The sequence below is a fragment of the Cephus cinctus genome, unplaced genomic scaffold (assembly GCF_000341935.2).
Source record: "Cephus cinctus unplaced genomic scaffold, Ccin1 Ccin1_scaffold0008, whole genome shotgun sequence".
Taxonomy (NCBI): domain Eukaryota; kingdom Metazoa; phylum Arthropoda; class Insecta; order Hymenoptera; family Cephidae; genus Cephus; species Cephus cinctus.
Genome location: NW_014332759.1, coordinates 163,764 through 175,901, shown reverse-complemented (window position 1 = coordinate 175,901; position 12,138 = coordinate 163,764). Strand labels below are relative to the sequence as shown.

The window sequence follows — 12,138 nt, the reverse complement described above, 5'->3', positions numbered from 1 at the left end:
CCCCTCCCCCCTCCCACACACCCTGTTCTTCTGCTTTATCCACACGCACATACTTTCCTTCTCGAGCACACATACTCTCGGCCTCTAATACGAATTGCACAACTCTTTGCATTCCCAATGGAATAACACGCGCCACAGTTTTCTCCGGCAATTTTTGCGATTTGCATTTTTTCGTCCTGCCGAACTTATTGTTGGAGTTTACTCTGCTCTTGTCCTCCATAATGAAGCAATTCTCTCGCGCAACCTCGAGAACTGTGGCTTCTATCACCAGGGAGTCGTTCCAAACTCTGTTGTATAGGATGCTTCAGTTATATGTATAGTATATGTACAATTGTACACGTATATATAACAGTTACGTGACACAGTTATCTACTGAAAAGGATATCAATTAAATGAATTCATTTTTCTCCCCTAAATAATTTCACGTGTAAAATTGAAGCGCACGTTACACTTGACTCTATTAAATTGTAAAATCGTCGTGGCTCGTATTGCGAAATGCGACTCATGTTTGCTTTTTTTTTTTATCAACTTTTTTACAACGTCCTACAGACTTAAAACCAGGGGGGATTAATTTACGATTCATGATAAGCCCGATGGCTATTTTACTAATGGACTCGTTTCTGTTAATGTTTGAGACCTTCTTTTTACTTAGTCGCTCAGACGTGTTAAAGCTTCTTAAAATGTGCTTTTTTAATAAGTACGGTGTATTTAAATTGCGAGCTTTTGATGTATTTAAACGTTATCGCTCGTAAGGTCAGTATTTTCAGGTTTGCGCTCAATCCTTTTTATGCCGTTGCAATTAGTTGAACGTCAACTTGAAAGAGAAAAAGAAATTTATGCATATAGTACTTATCGCTTGTGCAGTAGCTCAGAAGAATTGCGTTGCACTTGATGCAAGTAAGGCGTATATAATTCAAGACGGATTACATAAATTACAGTACGTGAGAAACTTCGAGGACTCGCGATTTCGCAATTATCACAAGTTTAAATGTACACCTCGTTCCCGTATCGCGAAGTTAATACGCGGATTGGAAAAGGCTCAAATATTCGCAGTGATAAATGCCTGATAAAAAAAATTGCAAGTGCCGCAAGCTTGGTACCTGTACCATATATTTGCTCAGTAAAAATGCGCGACTGCTCTGTACAAAACGCGAACTCAAACTCTCAATCCTCATAGTTGACGACTTGTAATTGGCGCGCGTACCGTAATTTTCGTGCCTTCAACTTTTCCAGCAATAAAACACGAGAAAATTGGCAGAGGCAAATAGCGCCGTAGAAAAAGGCAAGCAGAGACGGAGGCTGAGGATATAAAGAAAAATAAATAAGCAGTAGGCCCTTTTCTTTACCAGAAGGCAGTTAAGGCAGTTAAAACGCCTTCGCATCCCTTTACGTCTCTTCGAATCCCTTCCGTTCCCCTCACGTCCCACTCTTAGACGACCTTCCATTACCTCAGCTCCCCTCCGCATAGACGAGGGTTTCCGTTCGGAGCCTAGACAAGGGTTGCCAACCTCTGTGCGGTTCGCTATGAGAAAGCTAACCTATAGTAAAGTCCCACTAAGCAGATGCACCCTTTACTCCCGTCCGGATAAATAGACTTTCCAGTTTCCCATCGATTAATGACTCTCTTTCCTTCACACGTTAAAAAACCCTATAACCTCTGTGGTTGGTACTCGAATGAGTTTCTTTTTAAAACTTAACTTTTTTTTCTAAGACAAAAAGTTAATTTCTATAGTGGAAAGTTATTGTTATGCTAATTATATTGGAAACTGAATGTTGACGTGTTACGAAATTATTTACGTAAAAACGTTTTTTCTCTTTACTTTATATTAGTGTAAATATTTTCTTACTGCGGTATTTATGTCTCCGCCCGGCTGTTACAAGGAATCCAAATCTATTTCGGATAAAAATTCCTTCACTATTTGATGTAACGGATGGGCCAAATTGTCTTTGTGCCATAATAGCGTCGTCTATTTCTAAGACGATAAAGATTTTTTTTTTTTTTTTACTTATCGTACAGGGAAATAACATTTTTATTAGGTATGTTTATCTTTTTTTTATCACCTTCTTCGTATCGTAGCTCGCTGACGTTTCGTAATCCTAGTTCTGTCAATTGTTTGATTGAGGCATTTCTATCGACGTAATATGTATTTTCGTTGTACACGCGGTATAGAATCCACTACAGGTCTACACTATACGCAGAAAACAATTTTCACTTCTAGGAAGAAGAAATTGACTTTCCGTTTACGACGTCGTTTTCCGCTCTCACTTCTCGTCTTCATCCTTTAGTTCGTCTCGTTTCGTGCTGCCTGGCTAATGAAATACGCCCCCTCGTAAATGTTGGTTTCTATTCTTCGATTCTTTCCGCTGTGGCTTTCTCAACCACTCGGAGACGACTTGTCCCGAAACTCTTAAAAATTTTACAAGATCCTCATACTTAAGTATAGGCATTCTCGATAGCAGTCTTCCTCTTATCTATTCGATGGGACGACAAATTTTCATTACTTCGAGACGCTCCCACATTTCCAAGCTATCTTTATAACATGCTAACAGAACTAACTCTATGGGAATGGCAATCGGAAAGAGTATGTGGAATATGTCCAACCAGTATCATTCATTGCACTTATCCTGTTGAATAATATTTTTCTTTCATGTGAACCAGTAACATCCAATTCACGTTAATGAATTTTTTTGACAGGTTTGTGATGTACACAAATTTTAGGTAGAAATTCTAATTGGTTAAAACATGTACGCCATGTAAAGATTACGGATTTAAGATTAAGATTAAATAATGTTTCTCGTATAGGATTTTATGACAACTGCAGTTGTGGGGAATCTTAAGGAATATAAACGAACAGAAAAATTAAACTAGGAACGATTAAATTAAAGACCATTAATTTAAATTAGGTTACCTTCGATTAGGCTAGGTCATGCAAAGTTAGCCTACGTTGATATTGATATCTGATTCGACAAATGTTTCTTTGTTTGCTACAAGAACATGTATTTACTTTACGGTACAAGAGGGTACGTTGGAAAGTAATTTGCAAATTAGAAATAAGCGGAACGAGAGAAACGTATGTAGTACTAGCAGACTATAGAAACACATAATATACATATGCGTGCGGGATTGGTTGGATACGTAGTTGTAACATGTAAAATATACACGTGCGTCCCTTATCTTATTCCAATTCGTGCAATATTTTTACATATAACATTTTAACGTTACTTATAAAAATTTGCCATTATACATAAATACAGTATTATTCGTTTTTTTTTTAAATAATTTTTCTATAACTTCTTCTTACTTAGTATAGATTATCGCGTTGCTTTCGTATAACAGAAACTAAGTTCTTCAAGGGGGAAAGAAAATGTCGTAAGTCAAATTGGAAATCTAAGGGGTGAGCAATATAAGTATACTGAATAGGGTCTCTATCGATTGATAAAAAATCGAAATCAAGTACCTGCAGTCTGGTTCATTAAGAATTTTGCTGTCGGTAGCAGGAATATGTTTTATCGGTTGAGGACCTCGGGGACTCTTTCGAGAGTCTTTCGAGAGTGTCGACGACATCCGCCTATTAATAGGAGGTGCCGACGACGACGACGACGACGACGACGCCGACGCCAACGGGGAATTCTCTCGTTTTCCCGTGCACAATGCGTGCACCGATCCTATTTTCAGAGATTGCATCGTCGCCGCCTAACCGCCCTATCTGTACAACCAATCGTTTTTCTTCACTGCAGCTGTCTCCTCGTTTTCCAAATTTCCCCCTCCGCTCTACTTCACTTTTTTTCTCCTTCTTCCCCTTCGTCGGTTTTTGCTGTGCTTTTGTTTGATTTTTATTTACTTTTTACTCTTCTTCTTTACCGAGATCCTGCTTCACATTGTCAGCCGGTAACAATCGCCAGGAACACCAGCAATAAGTGACAAAGCGTATTTCATAGTTTTTCTGCTAACAATTCCATGGCGTAATGCCTGCCGTAGAAGTTGACGCGCTGGCGCTTTTTTGCTCTTATTATTTCAATTAATTGATGGCTCGAAAATTCATGACACTAGGACATTTTTATTGGATTTATGGAAAGCACTGGACTGACGAGTAATCAAAATTGATGAACTTCAACTTTCGGAATTTTTTTTTTACTTTGCACTGTTTCTTAGTACTGTGAACGGCACTGTCTTTTTGACAACGAAGTCCGCTTGCTGGCGAACAAGGCAAAATAAAAGAAGAAATTAGCCACATAGCACGAATTGTAAAGGTATGAGTATTTAACATTTCGATATAACAAATATACGGAATCTCCAGTACATTTAATTAGTTCGTTAATTTCACCAATTAGTCATCTTGATTATTATTCTTCAATAAATATTATATACGTTGAATTGTTGTTCGGAAGGATATATTAAAAAATGTTTTATTTTCATAAGGTGAGAATTATCTGACAGTCCGCGGGAAATTATCGGAAAAGCTTACATTGAGTGATTGGACCATAACGACACTTGAACCGGACGAAAATCAATGCCAAAACTTGATTAATGCTCTATTCAGGTGAAAAGCACTTGACTGAGATCAAAGAGACATACGGGAGACTGTTCCGGGTTATATATGATATTTAAATATTTTTACCAGGGATATAATCTCAAAACAATACCACATCACCTATTAGCTACTAAAATTAAAAATTATTTTATAAAATTCATACAATTGTTTGTTAAAAAAAGTAACGAAGAAAGTTTATCGGCGCATTTCGAGTGATACGGTCGTACTATTTTTCAATAAAGATTGTATTTGTTAAAATTCATCGATCTACAATTTATTTCGAATTGTCCCGGCAATGCAAGCACTGAAGTATGCGACACAATTATATTGTTTCATTGAAAAAAATTATTTACCAGTCGGAGTAACAATAAAATTATTATACAAAATTAATCCTCATAGAAATACTAAACTCGTCCTGGTTCAAATTGTCGTATTAAGTTTACTAAAGATTTGCCAAACTTCTCCCACAATCTGGATCCGTCTTAATGTACTACACGTTACGTTATCCATGTTAAGCTCAGTGAACATTCTGTATACATTTGAAAATACATTAGACATCTCGTACCGCGCCTCCAGCAGACTCTGCTTGCTCCTGTCGAATTTTTCGAGGTCTTAAATTTTTCAGTTATTTTTATAACAGTCGCTCCCGTCTAGTTTGCCGCTTGTCGTTGACGCTTAAGGCTGTATCCACTGCCACTGCCTTCGCTGCCAACTACCACTGATGCCACCCCACTTCCTAACCCTAGTTAAGAAGTTAATCGTTCCATTTGTATGACGAATCGTCTTCTGCCATGCAGATGTCTCCTCGTACTCGAATACATTTTCTAGCTTTTTTCTTTCTTTCCTCTTTCACTCATAATTTTTGCTTTCTTCGTCGCAGCAAGAAAAACAGCTCCCATAACCGCAGGAAGTCGGCGAAGATATATAGACTCGTGTATTTTCGACTAATAGAAATAAGAAAGTTATGCATTCTTCGTACGTTTCACTTGCATATATATTACAAAAATTTTTTTTAAGATATTTTATGCACGTGCGCTATCATTTTGGTAACAGATTATGAGTTTTCCTTTTAGCTACAGAATTGAGAGTCTTTTATTTGGAGGATGCGGGGGAGGGGGGGCACGTGCGAACAATTTTTTTACGTTCTCCAATAAGATGAATTTAATAAAAATATTGAAATTATTATCTTGACATCTTCGTCGTATATTTTTGGACCGTAGAGTTTTCGGCAAATCGTTTTCACGGGTGCAGCTGTCTAGTCGTATTTGGAAACCGGTTGGATCTACGTTTTTTTTTTCTTTCTCCTGCACTAATATCACGCTCTTGGATGCTTCATTACCAAAAGGATAGACTTTTAAATCGATTCGTCACAGCCGTGACTTCTGGTATTTCTTTTAACTGTACGCCTTAATCCAACCGCCTCTCGACGTTCTCAAAATACCCTTCGATTTTCTACACCCTTTTTATCCCTCAAATCATCTTTCCAAGCGAACGACTACCTCCGATACGCTTGGTCGACTATGGGATTCTCAGAATGATTGGCGGAACTCGAGAAACTGGCCGATTAAGACTTTTCAACTGCGAAATGCTTTTGATACATTTTTTCTTTTTCGTGTATCATACTACGACGGAAATGCCCGTCAATGCAATTTAGGTCCATACGTAATTTAAAATGGAAAAATACAAAGAGACGTAATTTGAAATGATTTTTTGACTAGGCTTTGGTTATAAGAGTTATTTGAGGTAATTTTTTTTAAGTTTTTTGACATATTTCGTCACTGCTCCGCACAGAGCGAATCACAGATATTTTCTTATGAGTTCCTATAACAGAAACTTTCTTGCCGTGAAAATTATATGTAAAAATAAAATTTTTATCAGACGTTAGAGCACTTTTGTGAAAACTTTAATAAAATATATGTATATGCAAAGTATGTGCGGACGTTGATATGCATTCGAAACTTCTAACTAACCAGTAAACTCGATTCGAATTTTCCTGGGAAAATCGTGAAAAATCCTTCGGTGTCGAGTGTATACTCTAGATGGACTTCTCTTCGACAATTCCTTTTTTTTTTACTTTTTTATATTGGATTTTTGCAGTTAGATCTAATTTCCAAGTCGACTGGGAATCTCGGATCGGTGGACCGGGTAATGGACTCCTACGAAGAAATTGAACTGCTCCGAAATCACTTTCTGTTCCTTTTACGATTTTTCCACAAATTTTCAATACGAAATCACACTCGGACGATCGCTTACTTCGTGCAAAAGTAAAGCAATAAAACTTTCATAAAAATGTAGATTCGTTCAGTCTGCATATTATGAAAATACTTGAGGAAAATATTAAGTAACTGTTTCAAAGGCTTATACCAGAAATAATACATTAGCACTATAGTTAACGCCGTGTAAGTATATGTATACGATATACATAATATAGGTTATAGCCAGTTTTGCGACATTTCTTTTGCACTAAATTTTATTTTGCAATATAAACTTTTATAGCATACCTTGTAACGACTTGGCAGTATTATAAACGTTAATTAAATTATACACGCTATAATAATGAGAAACGAACTCTTCAGCTGAAATTTTGGTAATAATAATAAATCTACCATTCATTATGAAATCTAATTGTAATCGTCGACTTTATTGCCAATTTACGACGGCAAGTTTTATGTCAAACTTTATATTGATAGTTTGAAGCGGTAAGTCTGGATTCACGTATTTTCCTATATACCTAAAATAATATTATATTGGCTAATCTCGGTCTATATGCAGTGCAGCTGCCCAGACTAAAGAGCAGTACGATTAAAAATTTAATCCGCTGGTTTTTTTTTGCTATACTATATTTAACGACACAATCTATTCAAATTCTTTATACTAAAAATTCAGACATCATTAAAATAGAAACGTATTATCGACATATCTGATCCTGAGTAGAATGAAAATTCGTCGAAACAAATGAAATATAATTCGAAAATTTTTAAAAATTTAAATTCACACTAATCGTTGTGTTGTATAATTTTCAGAAATTAAAAAAAGTTTTTTTTGCATTAAAAGAATATTCTAAAAATAGCCAGCATCCGTTCTGCACAACCAGTGAGTGAATATGTAGTTACGTTAAAATTAAAAAATCGTTTCTAAATGAACCAATGGTCGCCCACTAGAATTTTACCTACCGTCAAACTCCTTCCGGTCGTCAGGTTCGTTTCGATCTCAAAATCTTAAATCTTTGCCTTCGTCTTACTGACTTCGGTTGTGTCCACCTCCTAGCCAGGCTGCACACTACCCTCTGCAGAAAGTTTCAGACGGCACCGTAACTCCTAACTCGCTTCGAGGTCAGAGGTCGTGCACTTGAGAAGTTTCCTAACACTTCGTTTCTCGCTCTCTTCCTGTTTCTCGTTGATCTGCTTGTCTGGCTTCCTGCGCAATTTCTGTTCCTTTCGAAAGTTTGAAAACCTTATAGCCCAGGAGACGACGCTATCCGTCTATCGGGAGAGATATATTCCGCAAAGGAAATTGATTTAAAGAAAAGTCAAATGTACAATTTTTAAAGCCAGAACTGAATTTTGCTTTCAACGCGATACGTATAGATTACTTGCACGTGGAATGTACATACGTACGTACACGTAATACGAACGTATACGTACACTGTTAATCGGGACCATTCAGCCACATGAAGTTGGTTCTGTTCATTTGATTTCGATTAATTCCCATGATAAAACCATATTTAGGTAGTTCATAGTCCCGAATAACCGTGGATATCGGGTGTATACATATAGGATATACTATGTGTATAATATCTTATATATTTATATATGTATAATGTAATAACGTACATGTATAACTATATTTCGATACATAATATTATACTTCGAGATGAAAAGGTCAGGCAGGAACTATCACTTGACAAAAATGTAAATCTCAACCAATTGATGGAAACTTGTTGCCAACCGACAAGGAGTTTCTTCGTTCCCCGGAGGGTAGTGATACTTTTACTAGTGAAATCACTTGCAAGAGTGTATTGAACTTTGAGTAAACCAGTTTAAGGAGTCACAGCATTATTGCCCGTGATAAGAAAGACTGTATTGAATATATTTATCAATGTTAAATTTTCACCTATTTGAAATTCACGCGGCATCAATAAAACATTAATACATACAAAGTATACACCAGTGCTTGTGGTAAAACAAAGTACTATGCAAATATGATATTATGTAACTTGTAATTGCATATCCTGTCACTCTTTGCCAATTATAGCTGTGGACATAAAAACTATATATATTTTTTCTTATTTACTCCCATTTCAAATCTAAATTGGTACCTGCACTGTTATCATATCTTTCGAATAATTCATTTGTGCAAACTTATACGTCTATTGTTACACCGGACAGTCATTATAAAAGTCATTTAGGATTATCGATTGTCAAAAGAGTAAGAGCGTCAGTAGTAAAATAGGTTCAACGAGAAGAAGATTAGAATTATCTTCTTATCACGTTCTCGCCAGTAGTCATATCTCTATTCGTACTACGTACCAGGTTTGAAATTTTATTTTAGATGGAGCGGTGAAAGTTCGTAAGGATAGGGGTGTAGTTTTCGCGGAGGAGGGATGAAAGATGGAAATGATGAATGGAATCGAAGGATTCTCTTCGAGTGAAGATTTCTACTTCTTCTTCTTGTTATCTAACTCGAGCCAGCATTGAAGTCACGTTTTCATGACAGTCGGGGGCTTTCGCATGGTGAACGAAGGTGGATGGAGACTCCAGATTGATGGGTGATCGACAGTAGAAGGTAGAAGGTAGAAGGTATAATCCAATAGGATAGATTACGTCAACAGGACGTTTCAGTCGGTATAATGGAAGATTATCTCATTGCCTCTCTTGTAAAAATATTAAAGCACCAGAAATATCTTGGAACACTTTTCCGTACGTCTCTTTGATCTGGAACAAGTACTTCTTATCTCAAGTCTTTCCATTGATTTTAGTCTCGTTCAAGTCTTTTTATGGTCCCGATTTATTTGGTATACGCTAACGGTCTGATATTTCTGTTAGATCAATTTTTGAAAAACGATCTTAAATTTTGGGAAATATTTTTGCTCGGGTTGTAATTGGACGTGAAATTAAGTAATACATTTCTTGGACAATTTATTCCTTTAATAGATACTCGTGCTAATGTATTATTGATTTTATCGGTCTTGTGCGATACTTATTATTATCAAGGAACTAGGATAAGCTTTTAAGTTTTATCTTTCCAAGCAATATACCTCGCCCATGATACAAGTGAGAATTGAATTTCTTTTTTCCTTAGGGATGGACTTTGGCGTCTGTAAAATTAAGTTTCCTTTAATGCTATTGGCAAATTTTAGTACAAGAAATTATATATTCTTAGCATTTTCTGGCATGTCGAATGAAATTTGATCGGCTTGAAATTTGCTAAATCAGATTATGGTCAGAAAAAATATACTTCTCGGCCGATAATTCAGTGAAAGATTCCTTTAAAGAATTCTCTCGCATTAGTGATACCTGCACCTGTTTGTATCATAACTTAGAAATAATTATAGCCTGCGTACATTTTTCACCAGCATCATCTCGACTACAGGTAACGCATAGGTAGGTTGAATAATTTTAAAGTAAGAAGAAAAAAAAGAATATAATTTTTGACCGAATATCATTTTGTCACTGAATATAAATAACTTTCACCCAAGATTATCCCTAATTATCCAACGATCTCTATGCAAGCAGTGCTTTAATATCCATTTAAGTAAATCGTAAATCCTTAACGTTATTTTTTCTTCCTGGCGTATAATCCAAAAATCTACGATCCCACGGTAAATATGTAAATCTCAGTGGAAATGTAATTTCCACGTTACTGCCGGAAAGTAATTATTCACGGACAGAGAAGTGATCTCTCTCACTGTTCCTAGAACGTCCGTCCCGAACGCTTTAATCATTCGAATGACTGTCACGTGTGATAGTCTTCGTACGAACAATGAATATACGTGACAGACTATGAGATTCCACCAGAAGTCACCCATTTTCAAAGTTGGTGAATGGTGGGTTGCCAGAGAAAAGAAAGAGGGAAAGACCGCTATGGTTCGAATGAAAATTGACCCAGATTATTTCCGACATAATGAGGATCTTTTTTTTTTGCAAAAATTTTCAGCTAGTCGAATAAAGGATACTGCTGCTGCGATAGTTCATACGTGTCTGCCCTTAATCTTTCACAGGACGATTTTACAGCTATAGACCATGATAGGATTTTAAATGTATTTAATAAAAAATTCATAACGATGGTTTTATTAATTTACTGTATCACGTACTGTATACATGATATTATGGCAGGTTTTCATCCGAGTCACGAAAAAGGTATCGCAACATGATCTTGATAAAATTGTGGCTATATGGATTACGTGACCGATTATGCCAGCGATACGTCTCTAGTTATGTATATGTCGCATGACGATTTTGAAAACTGCTCTATAATATCATTTATCACCCGTTGACAACATTCGTTATAAGATATTCTATCGTGCACGGCCGTTAGATCGGATGATGCATAAAATTTAGATCAGTCGTTTGGTCGTGTAAGGAGAACATCTTGGGTAACGAGAAAAATGACCGAAAGTCTTTTGGCGGAGCATCGATAAAATCTCAATAGGGGGTTGTGGGGTGAGATAAAATTACAGGAAACTACCTTGTAGCCAAAGGAAAGCCAGTCGCACGTAAAGTGCCGTTAGGATGGAGGAAAGAGAAAAAAGAAAGGAAGATGAAACTAACCTAACAAGTGCCCGTGTATAACGGTGAGATCGTAAAAGGGGCCAATGAAAATATTATTATCCTCGGAACGCGCTAAGGTAAATTTCATGAAATTGCCGAAATCCCAGTACTAATTGGGACAAAGCAATGTCAGAATGCCGGGTATAAAGGCTAAGACGAAGGAAGTTGATGCGGAAACGATTTTACGATGGAAATGCTGTGGTAATTGCGTAGGTATGTGTGTCAGGGCAGAATGAGAGAGGGAGAAAGTAAAGGGAGTCTAGGGCTGCTCAGTCGAGAAGATCGAGGGGGATGTAAGATGACAGGAGAAAGGCAAGAGGGACGAGCGCGGTGAGAAGGCAGTGAAGGCACAATGCGCGAAAATAAAGTAAAATTATGAAAAATCTCCGACTCATTTCGAACCGGAGGGCTGAAGAAAAGTAGGAATCCGGCCGGCAGAGTGCACGATTTAGGCATCACGTTGGAGCGACAAGGCGAGAGAGTGAGAGAGAGAGAGAGAGAGTTAGCGTGTTAGTATAAGGATAGTGAGGGAGAGGGACGGAACGAGAGAGCCGGCAAATAAATAAAGCGTCGTGAATGGCGTCGCGACACAATGGGAAGCCCTCGTAAATATTCCAGGACAGTCGTCCTTAATACGTAGCCTTTCTAGAGTTGCGATCGGTACTCCAGCTGGAGACGGTTCGCGTCGTTTCTTCGGTAACATCCGAGAATCCGGGCGTCGCGATCTACGTACCATTGCAATGTGCTTGTAGGTACGTACATATCTATGGGAGAATTCCTTGATACCTTTCTTGATCTTTTATTTTCTCTTAGCACTCCCCCCCTTTCCGCACCCA

General features: G+C 37.2%; 2 protein-coding genes across 23 annotated transcripts in view; one reads left to right on the top strand and one right to left on the bottom strand.

Annotated features, from left to right (window-relative positions):
- Window positions 1-7,836, bottom strand: part of LOC107270333 (protein artichoke) — a 57,120-nt gene extending 49,284 nt beyond the window's left edge. The window contains exon 1 of the mRNA XM_015745536.2: window positions 7,706-7,836. The gene's annotated coding sequence lies outside the window, so the exon portion shown is untranslated. The remainder of the gene's footprint in view (window positions 1-7,705) is intronic.
- The window catches only part of LOC107270569 (chondroadherin), a 43,457-nt gene that overhangs the window by 6,051 nt on the left and 25,268 nt on the right, over window positions 1-12,138 (top strand). The window lies entirely within an intron of this gene.